This window comes from Bombus impatiens, unplaced genomic scaffold (assembly GCF_000188095.3).
Source record: "Bombus impatiens unplaced genomic scaffold, BIMP_2.2 scf_0321, whole genome shotgun sequence".
Lineage (NCBI taxonomy): Eukaryota > Metazoa > Arthropoda > Insecta > Hymenoptera > Apidae > Bombus > Bombus impatiens.
In genome coordinates this window covers 888053-908856 of record NT_176740.1, presented here as the reverse complement: position 1 = coordinate 908856, position 20804 = coordinate 888053, and the positions used below count along the sequence as shown (strand labels likewise).

General features: G+C 35.9%; 1 protein-coding gene and 2 long non-coding RNA genes across 6 annotated transcripts in view; 2 read left to right on the top strand and 1 right to left on the bottom strand.

Moving 5' to 3' along the window:
* Nucleotides 1-20804, top strand: part of LOC100747891 (unconventional myosin IC) — a 35197-nt gene that overhangs the window by 4865 nt on the left and 9528 nt on the right. Inside the window, exon 1 of one of the 4 annotated variants that reach the window (XM_012385484.3) lies at nt 3629-3975. The exons of 1 other annotated variant lie outside the window; for it this stretch is intronic. The gene's annotated coding sequence lies outside the window, so the exon portion shown is untranslated. Of the gene's footprint in view, nt 1-3628; nt 3976-18825; nt 18952-20804 lie in introns of those variants that run through there. 2 more of the 4 variants (XM_012385483.3, XM_003489425.4) reach the window with 2 other exon arrangements.
* Nucleotides 3974-5775, bottom strand: LOC117151644. The gene is made up of 3 exons (XR_004461721.1): nt 4397-5775; nt 4234-4320; nt 3974-4103 (listed from the first exon to the last, which is right to left on the bottom strand). It is a non-coding gene; the product is annotated as an uncharacterized LOC117151644 (long non-coding RNA).
* LOC112212844 lies at nt 5925-6965 on the top strand. The gene is made up of 3 exons (XR_002946677.2): nt 5925-5966; nt 6026-6332; nt 6453-6965. It is a non-coding gene; the product is annotated as an uncharacterized LOC112212844 (long non-coding RNA).

Sequence of the window (20804 nt, the reverse complement as noted above, 5' to 3'; positions counted from 1 at the left end):
GGAAATAAACTAACCGTCGAACAATGACAGCCCTTATGAACGCAAAACGACATAAGTCACACAAATATTTAAATAACCGACTACTGAAAATTTCATATTCAACAGAGACCTTGAGGCCCATGAAATATGAAGAAACTAACATTCCGCGATTTTCGACTGTAATATTAACTACGCCGAAATGTCTCGTTATATTTTGTGTCTCGCATCCCTGACGGTGTTACGTATTACATGTAGAATTTGACAGATTGCAAGATATCTGAATTAATATGTCCACTACTATTGAAATATGATCATTCATTACTGAAATTTAATTATTTTTTCAACAAAAATTATTTATTTTTATAGGTACACTTCTCACCGTTTTGTTCACCTGTCTAAATTATTTTGTCGAAATGTACAAAAATTAAAGTACGATGATTGCGTTCACAGTGTTCCTTAATTGATCGCATGGGCGTGATATATACAGTAACAGCAGTGATTCTATTTTTAATATCTAACGGTATTATAGATGCAAGATGTGAAATGTTTTATGAAAGAAGTAGGGTATTCGTGGATCCTCGAGTTCTCTAATTGTAAGCATCAGCTTCCTGTCAGTGAAGGCGAGGAAAAAGCAAAAGGGGAATCATGGACGTGCAGAGCTGTTCGACTTGAAAATTACGGGAGGATCTCCGTGGAAATGACCAGCTATAAATACACGAGAGTCGACGGGGCTGCGCTGTAAACTTTATTGCCTCTCGTTTTCCGTAGCGGGCTAGCCGCGAAGAAGAAGAAAACGCTCTCGAAAAATTCTCGCGCTTACAGCAACCCTCGTTTTGCCGTCGGTATTTTTGCACTGGGCATCTTCATCCTTGGCCGCGTAGCTCGAGAGTTCTTTTATCGGCTTTACCGTACCGTCGACTCTGAAACGTTGTTCGTCTTCTCAGTTCGTTGCCTCGTTCCTTACAACCGTCAGATGAAAGAAAAGAAACGTCAAAAGAAGATGTGAAAATAGTTAGGAGTATTTACTCTTTTACTCTTTTCGTCGAGTGTAATTAATAATTGTGTCAATCATGGTAGTGTTTCAAACACTGGCTAACGGTTACAGAACTAGCATAGCGGTATTTATCGTAAGACCAGATGGAACACACGTGGAATGATAATCGTCTTGTTCCTTGCATTTAGATGCACTGAAACGGGAACCATGATCTTCTTTGAGGCTGTCTGTAGACAAGTATGAGTCATCGGTGTAATACTAATGAATTTTAAGTATGCCACAGGGTCTGGTTCAAATTGCTCTAAAAATATTATTTGTAAGTTGCGAGGAAAGTAGAGAAACGCGGATATTGAGTTATTTTGTCTTGTTACGAGATTCCTGTTGGCCACGCTTGTCACGAGATTAATGATGGAAAGCCGGGTATCTGTGAAGTACTTTTTGCCTGCGTACCTTCGGGCTCGAGAGTCACTGACAATTTGAAACGAACAGGAAGTGGGTTGATCGGTGCCTATAAGTAAACAACGAGATCATAATATTAGATTCTATATTATGTATATCAGTACTTACAGCTAATAAATTACATAAACGATGATGCAAGCAGTTTTTCAAATTTATTATGATGGATGCGTATCTAACTATTTCACCAATTATTAGCAAGCAAAGTACTGTCGTGACTTGACAGGGCAAACAACATATTCTTAACATAAACTGACGAGAGAAAACATTTGCATAACGTTAAAATAATTTCGTGCAAAGGAGATGCATCTCTTTGGAAATAATCAAGAGTAAAGGATAGGAGGATTTATCATTCGAAGGTGCGAATTATCATTGCAAAGTAGGGGATACCCGAGAGCTATAGGTTATTCCAGGGCGAAAGTGGCATTTATCGTACTTCGTGCCAACTTGCTTGGCTGACATTAAGCCGAGTGCAGACGATGCTTGCACGCGTGCAGCCTTAATACCGGTTTAGCGTGAGGGGTCGCGACGCCAGTCACATACTCTTCATAAATAAATAATTATTTTAAAATATAATCGTCAACTAACGGAGATTTAATTGGCCATTAGTCCTTAATCGATGTTTCCTATAAAGACATTGGAATATAGGTCTGTTTTGTGACTATACTTACACGTTCATTTGGCAACGATGTAAGCAACTACAATTTTCAAAAAATATTGCTAAATTGCCGTATTGCCAAATAAGTCCAATGTTTAACAATGTTCAAATAATTATAGAAAAACTGACTTTATAATCAAGTACATGTATACAAACGCGGAAGAGTGGACTATAAGTGAATTATAGCAGGAAAGGGCGATGCACATTTTGGCTTCCTAATAGTTGCAGTTCTCCGGCCGATCATCGCTGCAGCAATCATTAAAGGGTTGCAAACACTTGCAACTTCTATACCACGCTTGATCTCGTTTAATTTTAATCAGATACCAATTGTGCAGACACATGCGGCTTAAAATAGCACCTTGTAATTGCTTCAATTATGGATATTTCTCTACTTCAACCATTCCGTTATTGTTTTTCCCTGTTGTTCCCTGCAATTAGAAATAAGTTAGTCTTCATAATATTTTTCGTTTACACCTCGTTTTGCCGCGTTTGTTTAATTAGCCTCGGTATAAGCAGCAATTTATCTAGTATCGAATTTGCTAAGTTCAACGAATTCCCGGAAGCGTAACAAAGTTGAGTACACTTAATTATACAGGAAGTATACTTAGGTCGTTAGGGAGTAACGTTTTATTCGAGACGAAAGGAAATGCGCGCGCGCCTTTCCATTCATTTAGATTACTCCCTGAAACGCTTTCTTTGTGTACTATATATTTGTGTACTTATGTTTCGCTTTTCCTTTTTTCGCCAACCGCTAGATATCGATCGGCGACTTAAACGACGCTCGTACAGATAGTAATTTAAATTAATTACAAACATCGTCGAGACCAGCGGTTCGAGCAGTAATTATACATTTCTGAAACTATGCAAATCTTTCTTATAAAACTTGTCTCCTTAATCATAACCAAAAAAATCATTCGACTTTTAACACAAAATTAATTTAAAAATACGAAAAATAAAATTGTATATTTTAATAATAATCTTGACAAACTATTTCAATAAAATTTGATTGCATATGCTTCCATGATTTGGAAGAAAAAGAGTCATAATGTTCGACAGATAAGCTTTATATATGGATAGATCACAATCGTAGTATGTATTTCCTAAGAGGACCAATAATCGTGATCGTCTATACATAACCTCGAACGTGCGTGGCATACTAGCAATCCCATATAGACTCTTTCGAGACGTTTCTAATTCCATCACGCTTTCGAAACGGACCCAAAAGCAGTGCCCTCTAGTTTAACGCGGGAACTTAATATCTCTGATTTCTTTGTAATATAACAAATTTTCCAAAAAATACGTATTTTTTCATACACTAACATTTGTGCATCGTCAGCCGAATACTGAAACGTTCACACACATAACATATACATTCGTACGTATACGCACGTATTGACACATACAAACACGACCACGCGGAACACACGGAGGGAATGGGCTGTTTCTCCTTCTCTGTTGTGCCTTCAAACGTCTTCCTCTTTTCCTCCACCACCTTCTTTCTACGGCACAGAGAGTTCCTTTAAGCCGGCAGTTTCGTGTGTTACACCGTGGCGTGTGCACACAAGATCCACATAAGTTTTATGTTCGAGGTGAGCACAAAAGGCACCCTGAGAGATCGGCGGTGGCTTTCTTCGGAGGAACAAGTTTTCCAGGTGTCATCCAGGTGTACGAACCGATAGTCCAGTCTCGTGTATGGACTCTCGTTCGTGATAAATAAAAGTAAAAGTCCCGTGGAATCGCTTTAAACGTATCGAGCCGCGCGGATCTACAGTTTCGAAAGAGGACGTCTTTGTTCTGACGTTGGCGCTTCTTGTGATCGTAACTGTGATGTGACAAGTTTCGTGGATGAACTCTGTGTGACATTTGTGACAAGCTGATCAGCTGGAACGTAAGTTTAATTTAACTCTTCGATACTATACGTGGTTCTGTTAACGTTTAGAAACTGTATTATAACTTATAACGCATTGGAGAGTTAAATGTGCCTAACCATAAAAGTAACTAACAGTGTTTAGATAGCTGAAAAAGTAATATTGTTAAGATGATGGCCACTTTCAGTAGATCTGGATTTATTAGTGAAGAGCACTTGACTTTTCTATGTTAATGAGTTAACAGAAACCATAAATAACACAAAAGTATCTTCACTTACGAATAGTTCAAAAATTGAGTGGGGAATACAGTTCATATTAAGGTTAACTTCCCTTGCATCTTTTTTTATTCGAAAAATGTGCATAGACTGCATCAAAATTTGACTTTTATCCATGTGGTAACGTATTTTTATGTGAAAAGTATTTTGCTTCTTGTTTACTTACAAGTTTGGTAAGAAATGGATACAAAGTTGCAAATGATGTGATACGATACCTATTCGATTAGTTTTTGTTGAAAATACACACAAAGCAGGAGGCGCGCAAGCTGCGTTTTATGTCATTGACATCTGGAACGTGAGTCACTGAAATGAAATCGCGAACATCTCGTGCTTTTATTAGGTGATGCACGGATTGCAGCAGATGCATCGCGAGGTAGTCTGTCACATTGAGTCGAGGATACTTTTTTCTCATAAATCAAGTACGTGACACGGTTTTCGTGTATAATTTACCTCGTAATCCACACTTGCAACATTCTTAAGTTAACCATATTCCAGAACAAAGTAATTTCAGGATAATGTTTTCATCTATTACTTACAAATTCAAATTGCTGTTTTGAAATTTAAAAAAATTTTAATTTGTATAATATTGATTGATGGATGATTACTACATTTTACTATTCTACATATATTCTAGCATATCTATATGCAACAAATGCCTGTTGCATCATATCATGTTCGTTACAACTTACTCCTTTTTATCCCTGTTCTCTACTAGAATTTTATTTCAATTTGTGCCATATATAATATTTCAAGTGAAACAAACAACATCGACGCGTGACTTCTTTAACGTTTTCAAAGCCAAAGCGTTTAAATATTGATATATATTTAGAATAGGATTTATAGCGAACTATAATTGACCACGTGCAAGTGGAAGTTGGGTAAAAGGGTCAAGCGAATTTATTAAGGCGACGTTCGAAGAACCCGCTAAATCGTTGCTTGGATCGACGTATAGTTAACGATTTAACTGCTTTGATAAAGATGTCATTGGTCAACCAAGGTTAGTTTTAAACTGTCCTTGTATTATAGGTTAGCAAAAAAAAAAAAAAGAATAACAAGAGAAATAAATTATACTTCGTCAAGAAATATGTTTCAACGCGCCATTTTTTAGCTATCCGTTTCCGTCGTTTTAACGAAAATCGCCTTAATAGCAGTGACTTACGAGCTTTTTCTATCAGTTCTTATCACTTATCTTTTATCCAAATAAACGTTTTTGCCATAACAACAAATATCGCAAATATCACGAGTACACAATATCAAACAATTAAAATCATGCACTAGATAAGAAAAACATAGATCGAGGAAAAAAATAAAGGTTCGAACTTATAAGATGATCCGCCAATTCTGAATCGGTCGGTATGATCGGGTATCGATAACGCTCGATATTCGATAGTCTGTCACTTACTCGTTGCAATCGACGGTGACGTCAAACTATTATACCCGTTGAGATAATACTTATCCAATATCGTCAAGTCGAATTTCTTCGATAAAAGATTATTATCGATGAATCATGATGTCAGTGTTTCCCAACTTATTAACTCGATTCCTAACGTATCTTTTTATCTGTTAGAAATCCCACTCGTATTAAGTTTGAAGATCGATCCTCAATCATGACATCAATATCTTCCAACGTATAGTTCTGTTCCTTAAATTTTGTGTAACTTTTGAAAATACCATTTGTGTTAAATTTGAGTTATTTTGTTATTGTTACCTAAGTACCTAAGCCATAAAGCATACATGTAATCAAATAGTAAACTACTTGTTGATTTTCGAATCATACAGATTGGAAATTTTGCAGAAACGGCACGTAAAAGATTTTAAGATATCTCCGCGATTTCACGAACGTGCTAGTCAACTATCTTTCTAGGAAACATCGGAGGAAGAAACCGGAGAAAAAAGCGGTGCATTGTTTCTCTGTCGGGCCGAGGGCCCGATTTAAGGGTATATAGGGAACGAGGATTATAGGTTATTGTTTAGACAAAGACTCTTAACCTCGAAACACGCACGACACCTGGAAAAAGTATAAATAATCGAGAAGAGGGATACCATATTGTGTTGCTTCTTGGTCCATTAGTCTTTAATAGGTTGATCTCCCAACTAATAAGGTAAATCCTTGGTTTATCGATTAATTTAAGTAGATACGTGACCTTTTGTCACTATGAACCTTGAAATTGAATATCTTAACTTCCAAATACATTAACTATTACACGATTTCACGCACATAGAACATCATGGAACACGCCGCAAGCAACTTTAACCTCATGTCCCATTATGGTTACCATTCTGGAAAGAGACAAACGATTATAAGAGGAAAACTTCACCTTGTCCATTTGTTCTTCAAAATGTTTGTTTATAGTTTGGTCACAGGTCAGAGACAAGATAACACAATTAAATACGATGAGTCACGATAAAGGTTGCTAGCTATTTTTATGGGGGCAACATGCGCGACTCAGCCAGGTCTATTAGTCATGTCTGGACGTACGTTTTTTCCTCGAACAACTTGTTCGGTGCTTGCAGTATGTTTGACAGTTGCTATGGAACATTTCATACACCGAATAAAGAAAAGTTATTTATGTCGATCGCGATAAAAAAGAAATATATTATGGAAGCTTTTTACCATCACACTATTTCGTTAACAAAAAGTTAGATGTTAGTTGAGATAAAAGAAAAATACCATGGAAATTTATTACCAACACGCTGTTTTGTTAATAAAAACTTAGATGTTTCTTTAAACATAATTATGTTGTGTATTCTATTACTATTATTATTATTATTATTATTATTATTATCATTAATAGTATTATTCAAAGAAATATAAAAAGAACTGAGGCATATCTGAGTTAATTTAATAAGTGCGTCGAATCGAATTCTCCAGCATTATAGCGAACCGATCGACCAAAAATTGTCAATCGTGGCGCTGAAGAATCACCGTTTTAGCGCATTCCGATTAACATATTCAGCTGACTCAGCAGCCATTAGATATTTTTTTACGAGTCATCAGCAACAGTTCCTACTTATAATTTCCATCTTAGATTAGTCATATAGGTAGGTATCTGTACAATTTATCATTCTCTCTAATTCATACTTGTATCTGCTTTTCCACCATAGATATCAAAATTCAACAAATTTCACTCACTGCTATCAATGGAATCTGTAACATACAGCTATCTTGGAATATTATAAATCTGACATTTATCAGTGCAGAAGTGACCTCGTCTGAGTCTCGTTATACGATCGGATAACGAAATGTTTCGTCTAACTCGGCGAACACAGTAGTACTTTACGGTTTGTGAATATCCGGTGTTGGGCTGTAAGTTCGGGAACCGAGTTAGAGATAGTGAAGTTACATAACGATGTAGTTCCTTAAAACGATTTTTATCGCGAACGCCACGTAACCGGTGTAACCGTGTGTTCTGTATTTTTCAAACCACTTTTCGTTATCTATCAACTTCGGTTTTGTTCCTTTTTCCTCGCTTCGACGTAAAACCAGTTCCACGAACTGTACGTTAAAATAAAAGTTTGTGACGTTAGTGGTGAATAGCGATAGAAATTGCTACCGGATTAGTTTTACGTTAATCAAACCTGTGATTAATATCTGTCTGCACTTGTACTGTCAGTCATAAATACTTAATAGGACACATACTATATATATAGATTTATTGGTAAACTCGAACAAATTTTATCGTATTTATTATTATATATCATAAGACATATATGAGTGAAATAACAGATTTATATACAATGATCCAATACAATATAGGTGCATATAAAATGAGCTATAATTAAAGGCTAGTATACAGTATCTTAAGGTTAATGCTCCCCTATTTTGCAACCTTAATTGTTGTATGCTACTAGAAACTTGAAACGTTTACCGAATATCCGAGGATGTAGAGGATAATTGGTGTTCTGCTTTTCCGGCGCGCTTTCTAAATTCCGTGTAATCCAGTTCGACTCCTTTATGCAAATGCCGGGCTCTTAAACTATCTTTTTTCTTTTCGTGACCCGTAAATTACGCAAGCTTTCTTTAAAGTATACAACTATTGTTCCAAACACTCGTGCAATTGTTTCTTGAATAGCGGCAAGAATAATGGGAATGGAATATCAGATTGGAACTCTAAATTGGATAGGAACGCAGTATACGATTCCGATAGCCATAAAAAATATATCAAGCAATTGTGATCGGTCGTAAAACTGCAGTGCTGTGTATCACACAGTGAAAATAACGAATTTATATTCTAGGCCAGAAAAATGATCACCAGACTGGATTTATTTGTGTTGATTATTGTTGAGATCCTTGAGCTCTAATAGAAATGACATAAATCGTAAAAAGAAAACGATGTTTCTTGTCCAATGCTCGAGCGTTAAAAATATGTTTAATACGATGATTTACTACGTTCTAACCAAAGAATCAATTTCATAGGCTGCGAATATTTCTGTAAATTTCTATTTTTATGAATATAACAAAAAAAAAAAAAGTAGGATCTAGACAGAGATCTGTTCCACTGCTGTATTTTATGTTCTCTTCTGCATAGTGTTCTATGCATGTTTGCATCTTTCAATTTCCCATAACTGATCGTTATAAGTTTCAGACGGACGAAAATAGAAAGAGATTCGTGAAAATTTACACCTTGTTCTATCAATTTTCCAATTTATCCGATTCTATGGCAGCTCGAAGAGGTTTCTAGCGATAGATTTATGGGAGCATTTATGGGCATCCAGTGTTTTTCCTACGACGCATCGCGTACGAAAGCCGGTACGAAAATAGATCGTCGCTTATTTTCGGTGGATCGACTGCTTGCTTCCCCTCGAATCGTCCTTTTTTCTATTCTTTTTATTGTCTTCGTTTGCTCGTCCACCGTTTCGCTGGCCGCTTCTGAGCGTCATACAGCCGGAGTTCGGTTTATTATTACACATGGTATTCTCACGTCCCCCGGACGTCATACTTTGTTCCTTCTCTTTCTGCCTCTTCGCCGACGTTTCTGCTCCGTGTCCTCGCGGAGCTTATTAAAGGCTCGCGACAGAGAGAGCACCTTGAAAACCCTGAACTTCAGGCTTGAAGCTGACTGACTCAAGGTCGGTCTGAATCAGAACCGGCCAACCGGTTTTTCGGAGAAGATTCGGAGAAGAAATGTAAGATTACGCCTCCGCGGGCTTCGCTCGTGCAACGCTTTAAATCTACCTCGCCAGACACCGCTCCATCGACGTTTGTTGCAAATTAAATTGCCACTTCCACTGGCAAAACGGCCTATATATGTACATAATACTGATTGTGCGAATGAGTTTCAGAATAGTAGAGTTATAGGTGAATATGATGCAGTGGCTTGCGAAAGTATTTGACCAATTACGTGTGTTATACGAAACATTTTGGCATTTCATTAACACTAACGAGATACTTGCTATTGTTCTAATTGATAAATTTGAAGTGTTAATTATTCGTTATACTAATAAACAGTAATATTTAGTGGGCCATTCTTAGCGCTAGATCTATGTTTCAGACCAATATTCTTCGAACTCAAGTTCTGATTACTATTTTCTTATTTCTGTCTTTTGTAAACGTTTGTAATGCTCTTATCGAAATTTGTGCCAATGATCTGAAATTTCTTCTAGTTCCTGTAACGAGTATCGTCCTCTTTCTTTATTTTAATTATTTAGAAATATTATTAGTATCAGATGTGTGATTGAATTTTTCGAACAAATGAGACCTAATCAGAGAACTTCGTGATTCCGTAAAAAAATGATTAAAGTCGAAATATAACGTTTAGGATATCTATATCTGTAAGGATATCTTAAGGAAAAAACTTGGTTGAATCACTGTCTAGCGTTAGGGATGAGTAGGTGTATACGTATAGTTGCATAGAGTTGAATGGCAGCGAACTTGTCTACCAAGAGGTTGAGTAGCTGGGAGTTCTGGTTTAATGAGGTTCACATGTTTAAGCCTCTATCGAATGGAGATACGTTTCTCTGGTGCACCCAGGAGAAACTGCAGACTTTCTTTTTTCGTGAAGTACATACCTTAAATGATTCTTAGAACGTGGAACATTTATTAAAGTCAATTGTCAACAATGAACTCTTCCCATCAATGATCGGATGACATGTTTCTTCGTGTCCGGCCTATGCAAGGTGTAGCTAATGTTCTTAATGGACACCCAGTGTGTATGGTGCAACGCATGGTCGCCTTGGTAGTTTGTAACTCAAGTCGTTGACTTCCTACCATTCTGTTAAAAGAGTACAAAATCGAAGTCCTTGCTTATTCATGGTCACATCGTGTAACACGATACTACATTATTGTATGTAAGTATATCGTTATCCCTGGCTGCTTACGAAAGTTCTTTAAACTTGTGACCTGTCTGACAGAAAAATAAATCTGCAAATATTAGTGTTTCGCTTGCAAATTGTATCGTAGTGGTTAGTGTAAGTTGTCATTGGGCAATTGTACTATTGTTACTACCTTATTAGAGGTGAAAATACTTGGACCGTTCTTTAGCCCATCGACGATTCATTTTTAATTTGTTCATTAAACGTTCCTGTGTTATATTATCTCTTCTTCGACCAAATTATTATTCTTCGACAGTCTTTCCTTGAGTCTGCAGTTCTCATTCAGGATTTTACTATTTGTAAAGCGCAGAAGTTTAAAAAGGACGGCAATTAATAAAACCGCGAAATTATTAAAATAAGAAACAGTCACGATATTTCAGACCCCTTGGCAGACGACTTTAACTTAGATTTTTGAAAATATGAATTTTTGAATTTTTGAAAATTTGAATTTTTGAATTTTTGAAAATTTGAATTTTTGAAAATTTGAATTTTTGAATTTTTGAATTTTTGAAAATTTGAATTTTTGAATTTTTGAATTTTTGAAAATTTGAATTTTTGAATTTTTGAATTTTTGAAAATTTGAATTTTTGAATTTTTGAATTTTTGAAAATTTGAATTTTTGAATTTTTGAATTTTTGAAAATTTGAATTTTTGAAAATTTGAATTTTTGAAAATTTGAATTTTTGAATTTTTGGAAATTTGAAAATTTGAAAATTTGAATTTTTTAAAATTTGAATTTTTGAATTTTTGAAAATTTGAATTTTTGAAAATTTGAATTTTTGAAAATTTGGTAATTAAAGTTAAATGCGATTTTATGCAAAAGAACAAAACGACCCTGCCAAACAAACCATAAATATCGCGTTAACTCAGCTTTCCACAGTCGATTATTTACGCCTTGGCTTATACAGGCGCCAAATCATCAATTTGCCCGAGGCGCTCGTACGTTTCGGCCGGCCCTGTTCGCGCCGTAAAACCCAGTTATTCATTCCTATAATAAACTGTCATATTCATGCGTCTCCAATGACGTAATGACAATGAAGAACAAGTTTCAGTTGATGCAAGCGTACGTACCCTGAAAGGGGACCCGCGATAATCATTCGCGCCATGTAAATTATGCTAGACCTTATTTAGCTACTTTTTAAATTTCATATCACGTTCCCTTTTTCAGAATAAAAGATTCCTCGAGACTCGATGGAACATCTGCTTTATCTTAATTAATCCTTGACCTAAAGGACGAACAAAAGTTCCGGATACGTAAATGATATTTTTTTAATGTTTCTTCGGTTCAAATGGAAAAAAAGAACATGTTATGGTACTTGCCGTATTCATCTAAATATCCGTTAAAAAATAGGTGTGAAAATATTGCAGGTTTTCTTTCTCCCTATCTCCTTTTTCTTTTTTTTTTTTAAACTGAAACCTGAAAGTGACCTTGAAAGTTCACCAGAATAATGTAAGCTGATCACGTTTCGTGGTTCACCCTGTATGAGATTAATATTGCAACAATATTTTTCCAACAAATTTAATGCGAGAAGAATGAAAAATTCGTTATGCCGCCATATAAACGACCACAAGAGAATTATTCCGACGAAGGGTTGGAAAATTAATTAAAGCTTTTAATTGGAAATGTTCTCGCGTGCAATTAAGTGGCTCGCGCGACCCACCAACTTTTACCGTTTCTGATCCCCACCGATTGTTCCTCAAGCGTGAAAGTCTTAAACGATTTCGTTTCGGACTTGCATGCGCGCAGTCGCGTGAAACTTCTCAGGTGTCTCTAACAGTACTCAAGGGGGAAAGGAAAAGGAACAAGGGACCGGAAGTGTCGCGCGCGTCGACCACGATGCGGGACTCGTGCCTTCCTTTTATCGCGAGATAAGAGGTACAACGTTTACCATGCGTTGCGGGTACAATAATGGACGCAACCGGAAGTTCGTATGGGCACGATCGAAAACGCGCCACGCGCCAACTCGAATGCAAAATTACATTTGAATATAAAGAGATTCTGTTACGCGATCTATCGCAGGTCTGTTTTGTGATTATTAATAGTCTGTTGGCCTATTTCGTGTTTTATGGATTAAGTTTTAGAATAATAAGTCTGTCGATGATCTATCGTAAACGGTATGTTAATAGTATGACGGCCGACTATGACTGTGTCGTCTGTGTTAAATATTAATCTATAATTACTTGACTATAGATATTCGTGTATCCTATTAATTTAATTTATATAATTAATTTATTTAATTGATATAATTTAATTCGGGGGATTTAAGGCAGAAACGCAGAGGATAAATAAAAGAAGCAAAAACGCGTAAAATATCCAGGGACTAAAAGTTGTTGGAATAAATTTTCAATTTAGAAACACTCGAGAGTACTTACATACGAACTTTCTAGTGGAGTTTTTGCCTCTATTTGCGGTGATGGATTTTTATTTTCGATGAAAATTTCATCGAGGTGCAAGGTAAAGAGGCTTCTACGTCAAAGGAAAGTTGTAAATTATCATCGGAGAAGTGAATTTACGAGCGGTGTACGCTACTGTTGGATAGTTTTAGAAAATGGAAAGAAGTAGCCAATGATTTCAGGCGATCCAGTGAAAACCCGTATTTCTTCTTTGCCAAACCAGGCAGCCGACAAAAGGCCAACCGGTTTCCGGAAATGGGTAATTTCTTTATTATACCCATCAGTGCGCTCGTGATCCTTTTTGTGCAGGTACAGGTCTTGAGCATGACCCCGCGGGGCGTAACTACCGTTTCAGAATAAAGCTAGCAAGGTCAAGAATTTGCATACCCTCTCCTTTTCATTCGTTGAACTTCCTCCGGAGCATCCCATATTTTTTTTTTAGGTAAGTACTTGAAATCGTGTGAAAACGTTATGAAAGTTTCAATAGTAAGGAAACTAGTAAAGAAGAGATCGAAAGATAGAAAGGAAAGAAAAGAAATGGAGGGCAGAATAAAAACACACTGCTCATTACTTTCTTTATTTTCTTTTTTTATCTATAATCTATCCTACCTTACTTTTTATCATTTGCTCCAAAATTCAAACTTTATGTAAAAACAACGTAATTCTAGATTCAATAAATCTACTTTATTTTTTCATAATAAGGTCATAGACAAATTTTAAACAATATTAGCATTATTCTTGTGCCAATTGCTTGACGATTCGCTTCGTCAAACTAGAGAGACGTTTATCGTGATCTCTATAAGTAGAATAGTTTATGATATATATGGACATATGTAATTAGTGCAACATAGACGCTTAACACGAACAAATCAATCTTCGATTCCGTATTAGTCGAGAAAAGCAGAGAATTAAACGAAATACTGTTTATACGATGAATATTTTCGCTGGATGCGTCAGAGGATGCTAGTCGGCCTCTCGTTAAAGCGGCGAACAACCTTTCACAGCGAATCGCGCGAAGGTGAACGCGGACGAGTACCTCGAGGTCTCGGAAGCCCTTTTTCCTTTGACTCATCGTGGAGATGACGCGGTTTCCCGGTGAACGAACGCGACCCCGTTTCTCCGGATGAAAAACGCGACAATAAACGGCTCGTTTACAGTGGAACCTGCGTGTCGTACACGTCAGAAGCTGTGACCGATCGAATCGCGTGTCGAAGACGGCGGAAAATTGCCTGCAGCGCGCTCCGAAACCTGATTTTGCTTTTAATTCTCCACGTGAGCGAAACGCACATTGAAACTGAAACTAGAACGTGAAAGAGTTACATGGTCGTCTTTTAACTTTCAGCTAGAGGAAACAGAAATTGTTTGGCTTAGAAGAACAGGTTTCAACAGTTTTGTAATTGGAATCAACAATTGCCTGCGGCAAGATCGACACTCGCTTTCGCTTCTAATTCTCTGTTTACAGAATAATTTCCAAGTTGTAGGAGGATACGCAGTGTCTAATTAATAAAACATGATTTATCTATGCGGTTAAAATTTAGAGAAATCGTTACATATCTACTGACCGTATGTCAGTTTTTATTGGCGTAGAACAGTTCTAATTTTGCAGCAATTATAATCCCACGTTTCCCTAAAAATACACGCAATTAATTATCTATCTTCTGTTATTTATCTTCATTACACAGCTGCTCAAAAATAATAAATTATGATATATTTTAAATTGGAGACTCGAAATTTGTAGTTTGCAAACTGGTTGAATACACAACTATATTTTTTACAAATTTACTTAAGATCTTACAATAAAAACTGCTGTATACCAGAGTATACTATTATTCGTCATACTGCATTTTTTTCAGTGAACTGACAGATTTAGATGTTTCACAAGTGCAATGCAAAAAGAGTGGAGCAATGCATTAGCTGGAAAGGTCGATAGGTACAGCACGTATTTAGCTACCCGCAGGTTGCATTGCATTCTTTTTTTTTTTTTATCACCATGTTGGTGTTTGCGTAACGAAACTGCAAGCACATGTTAATTAATCTGATCGCCCCTAACGATAGAAAGTCGATTTAAATAATTAGTAGGTCTCCTATATACATACGTTCGTGTTTCGATAGAATTAGATAGAAATTCGATAGAAACTGACGCAAGGTGTTTAATCGAACGATGTTTAATCGGTCTTCGGAGAGGAAGAGGATATTTTTTTTACGCATAGAAGAAAATAATCGAGGATGGCTCGTGTTACTTTCTTAAGATTTCTTCAAGTATGACGGCATCGTGCATGACTAGATGGAACAATGGAAACCGCCTTCACAACGCGATTGTTCGTACGCCTGTCAGTCGATCGCACGTATCTGCGGTGATTTAGCATAAGATCAGCCGAGAAATTAGTCATCGGGCTAAAGGTCACGACCGAGACAATGACTCAGTTCGATTCCCCTTTCGGGGAGAAGCAATTCTTATTGACCGTGATCGAATGTTGCTTCAATCCTATTTTTTTGAATCCTATTAAGTTCGTAGAACACAGATTCTGTGACAACTTCGTCTTAACGCTAGAACTATCGATTTAAATATATTTATTATATACGGATGATGAAAATTGTGCTAATAAAAGTGATAAATAACCTTCGTGATATAATAAAGGATATTTTTCATTAGAAAGAAAAGAAAATAACGAAGCGACACTGTAATTGAATATCGTGTTTAGAAAATTGTTCTTTGAGAAAATGTAAAAAGGAACAAGTATAGACAAAGCATTCCTGAGATACGTATTGCGAAAGCACAGCCCATTCCAGAATAGATATGATCCAGCCATTATGATCTTCTTCTCCACAAAGATCCGCCACGATACAGTCTTTTCTCAGCTACCCCTGGTTTTTAGAATACAATCTGTGAAACATAGCAGAACCCACGTCGGAGAGATGCAAAGGAGTGTCGCTATAAATCACAGCTCTCGAAAATAGGTATCACGTTAATCAAGCCGCGGGTCGAGACGTCGAACGGTGATTTTTACAACTCGTCCGTCTTGGTGTATTTATATCATTCGTTCGGGCCTTGGTTGCGAACCGATCGAGCTTTTTCAGCGATCCACTCGTACTGGAAGCCGCGTGGGCCTGCAGTTCCAACCAATTTGTTCGTAAAACTACGTATTTTAAACAACTACATGTTTCTGAAACGTAAATTTTGTTCAAATGTTCATGGTATGTTTTCCAAGCGGCTTGAAATCACGATATTTCCATTTTCCCTAGATGGATATATTATTTTATTATTACACATTATCAAAAGCAGATCTTTAAGGCTCTTATTCGTTTTCTAATGTCAAATGATGCCAAAATTTGTATAGTTAACTTTAAATTCAAATCTCTGAAAAATACTTCAATTTAAAAATAAAATCGATGGAGATGGTTTAAAAAAAAAAACCAATAGAAAAGATTGATCTCGAATAACGTGGAAACATGGAAATATTCGATGGAAACGAAATTTTAATATTTAATGCTTCCTGCTCTAACAATAGAATAATTAAAGTACCACTGTTTTTCCATAATTTACGAGTTATTTATGTACCCTATCTACACTTTCTCATTCACGTGCTCGAAGAAAACATTTCACAAGAAAAGACGAATATCTTCTCAACAAAGAGCGAGCAGAAGTTTCATCAAGATGTTTCTATCCCATTTAAATCATCTCATTTCCGATGCAACGAAAGAAAACTCGCGAATAACCGTGTACTTATATGTACACGACGTTCCATCCAATATCAGAAGTGGAAACGACAGCATTATGACTTCCGATTCTCGGAAAGTGTCCCGAGATTTATAGAGTTATTGTGATGGGGCTCAGGCCGAGTCGTTGACCGAGCAAAAAAGATTGATTAGATGCGAGCAACGAATCAGCCTCTTTAACTCTCTTTTATCTACGAATTAAGCGTATACTATTTTTATCTATCAATATAAACTTCATTTATTTTAGGCAGAATTTTAGTTACACAAATACGAAACTTTCGATACGAAAATCGGTTCGAGCGTTAAAAAAGAAGAACGTAATTGATAAGACGCGTTTATTAAGTTGATCGGAAAATTTTGCTGGTCTTGTGTTCTTCCAAAGGAAAGAAAACAATTTCTTTAACTGAAACTTCTACAATATTATTTCGCTCATATAAAATACACCACGCAGAATACATTCTATCATAAAATAATTTATTATCAATAGCCGATAATGTCTTTCTAGCAATATTATGTCATCTTTTTATACTTGAATAAATACTATTCTTATAGATTATAGTTCGATATCAAATATTATTTTATCTGTTAATTCTTTTAGTTATGTTCAATGATGAATAGTTAATCCTATCTGTTCAACTATCTGTCATCTGCCTTAATCTCTAAATAAACTTGTAAATTTTATAGAAGCTCCTATAGAAGAAGATCTGGTGATCACAACTTTTCCATGAACCGAATATGTACGTAAAATGTATACTATGTTTCTCTCGTTAGTCGTAAAACGCATCGATTGTTCAGAAAGTAACGTTCAATCGGAATATAAGCTTGTTTACGCGAAGAAAAGAATCAGAATTTGCATGCCGTAGCCGGAACGGTCATCGATTGACACTTCGTATCGATAACGAGGTCACGAAACGCATTTACCAGAAGCTGCTGTATTCGATCGGTTTTTCTCGAGACTCGTTTGTCCCAGTATTCACGCGGCGTTCGTCGCGATTGCTCCTAAATAGCCATTATTATTCCTTCATGGGAATCGATTCCCCTTTTCTTTTTTTTTCCACAGTTACTCCAAAGTTGTTTCAACGTTTCGTCCCACGATACAAATTCTGGAATCATGAAACCAAGGTAAAAATTCAACAAAGAATGTTGAATCGAGATTTAATAAAAGAACTTTAATATCACAGATAATAATTGTAGAACCTTTTTCATTTTTTTTCTCCACACTACTTATTATCACCTTGGAAATTCTCTATGGCAACGCAAAGTCCCTTTAAATTAACACAAACGCAGATTATAGATGGATAAATACGATGTTAACGAGTAGGAAGGAACGATAACATATTTGTGTCATTGCAAATACTGTTACAATTGCACTCATTGTCTACAAAAAATTCGAATAGATTAGATTAGATTATACGCATACTGCTCTCCTGATGTCTATTACAAGTTTTTGGCGTTACACAGAATGTATTTCTTCTTTTCTTTCGTTCTTCTTATTCACGGGTTTTCTGCAATGTTCAACACTGTAAAAACCATGTAATTATTATAGAAAGTAATTGAAAAACGAATATTATTTAATATATAATAATTTCCTACGATCTTCTATCTTCAGTACAATTACTTCGTAAAGTAATTCGATTCCAAGAGATAATAGCAAGATGTAAAATTTTCCAAAGTCCATAAGCATTCGTATGTAGCAACTGATGAATGCTTTTAGATCTTCTCAAATGTCAATCGATATTTTTATGAATTATCTCCTGAAAGATTTTTTTTATTAAAAATGGTACTAACATGCAATGGTTTCTTTATATTCAGACGAATTCTTTTACTTTCGATATTATTACTTCATTAAAAAATTCAATACCTGGTGACAACTTCAAAATAAGAAATGAGAAACTCGCAACTACTAAATTCCATCTCTAAACGAGTCTGAGACTCCTCAAATTCTTTCTCAAATTCAAATGTTAATCGATATTTTTATACTTCGCTTGCTAAAGGACTTTCCAAACGCTACGCTATATTCTGAAAAGCAGGGGAATTTGATTTAAAATAAGAATTGGACGACTGAACTCGAGTGTCCAATGTATTTTTCATTGTATCTCACCTGGATTTATTGGCGTATCAGTAGCGGATGATGTAGCGGTAGAGAGGAGGTAGGAGAAGTTGCGTATAGCCGATGATAAACCGAAGGTGGACACTGTTAAGTCGTTGTTGAGTAGCGACCGTTGGTGAACCGATCCTCCGGCGTGTCTCGATCTTCCCGGTGAACGTGTAAATCGCAGTGAACTCTGTGTGCAAATTGTACGATCGTTTAAAACCAAAAATAACGGAACCAGAAGTGACGAGTTGCTCAAACATCTGGTGTCTCGTTGATCTTCTTCAGTGATCGCTCGTGACGATTGTTAGTTCATCGATTCTGACGATTAAACGAGACGACAGCCTCGATCGTTTCAGGAAATCAACTTCAACGGAGATTTCTTTAAGAAAAATTTGCCACTAATAGAAAAAATAATAGTGAAATGATAAGTTATCGTTTAACGATTGGTGTACGGAAATTGAAAAAATAAAGTCGTGTTAAAAAATATTTCTTACGAAGATTTTTACAAGAAAAGATGGCCGATAGAAAGAGAGAATTTTCTTTTTTTGTAAATTGTGAATGTTTTAATGATCGGTGTATACTAAAATTGAAAAAATTAAATAGAGCGTTTGCATCGTTACGGGAGAATATCTCTGATATTTTTAAAGGAAAGATTACGAATCCCGATGGAAATAACAAACTTTGTATAAATTGTGGATCGTATGAAATTGAAAAAGTTTCCAAAGCCAAGTTACGTTATCGCGGTATTTAAAACAAGAACGTTCGGTTCTAAGAGTGGAACGTACCTGTAAAAGTCGATAATACGTAACGTCCAATTAACAATTCATGGCTCGATAAGAACAAAAGAGTGCAGGTGACGTGTTTCAAAAATCGAGGCTACGAGCTTCCAATTCTTTAGCCGTTCTTGCATTTTTTCTTCTATTTTTCACGAGGAAAATCTCGCGACTAAAAATAATCGTGAACGAATGAACGGACCGAATGATGGAGATTCGGTGTCGCGAACGAAAATTTTATTTTTAATTGTTTTTTTTTTTCATGATTCTCCTCTTACGATTGATTTCAACAATTTTATTATTGTCTTTATTGCGCATAGAAATGCGAACAAATAATATACGTCAAAAGTTTCTTGGCGTCGAGACAGAAAGAAATATAGATAGAATGCACGAATCACGCGAGTATCATCTTTTTCGATCGAACGTTACGATTTTTCGATAACGGCTAATCTTAAGTCGATAAGAAAGTAATTCGCGATAGGGTGTTTGCTCAATAAAATGTGATTGTCCCATAATGCCATCGTCATTTTCATTTTTATTTCCATTAACTTAATGGAGTTTTCAATATTTCGATCTGATTTTATATACGATGTTCCATTTCAATTATATATTTATATTATTTCTATACTTTGGGAACAATTTCTAATCGAAGAAAGATATTTTTAATCGCGCGATTTTTCTTATGGAAGATTAATCTTCCAGAGATATCATCACTTTTTTATTATCCTTGAAAGAATAAGATTATTATCTAATGATATATTTATTATCTTGAAATTCTTCGTTAATATTATATAATTCAGGCGTGCAAGAAGTATCTTTCAACGAAACTTTCTTATTAATGTAGAATTCCTTTCGCTTTATTTTTTTCATATTCTTTTCCAATTCAGATCATAATCTTTTAAAGGAGAGTTATTACAAAAAGACTCGTACTAAGTACATTTTGCAGAAAACAGTTTTCCTTTTAACAACGAAACGAACCGCTCCGTATAATTACTTTCTCAATGATCTCTTTTCAAACACTTTTCCATCGTACTCTCTGACGAAAGAATCTGTATTCCGAGAAGCATCCGGAACGGCAATGACCGCGATTTGTAGCTTTCGCGTTTATAGAATGGTAACGAGACGCTGATTAATCGGTGCAGTTTTCGAACAGCTCACGTATGTATAATCGACCTTGAAGCTTCTTTCTTCCAATTGCATCGATTGGCTATTTCCTTTTGTACAAATCATCGACTCGTATTTAGTTTCTCTTTTAGGAAGAAAATGTGAAACACGTTCGAAAG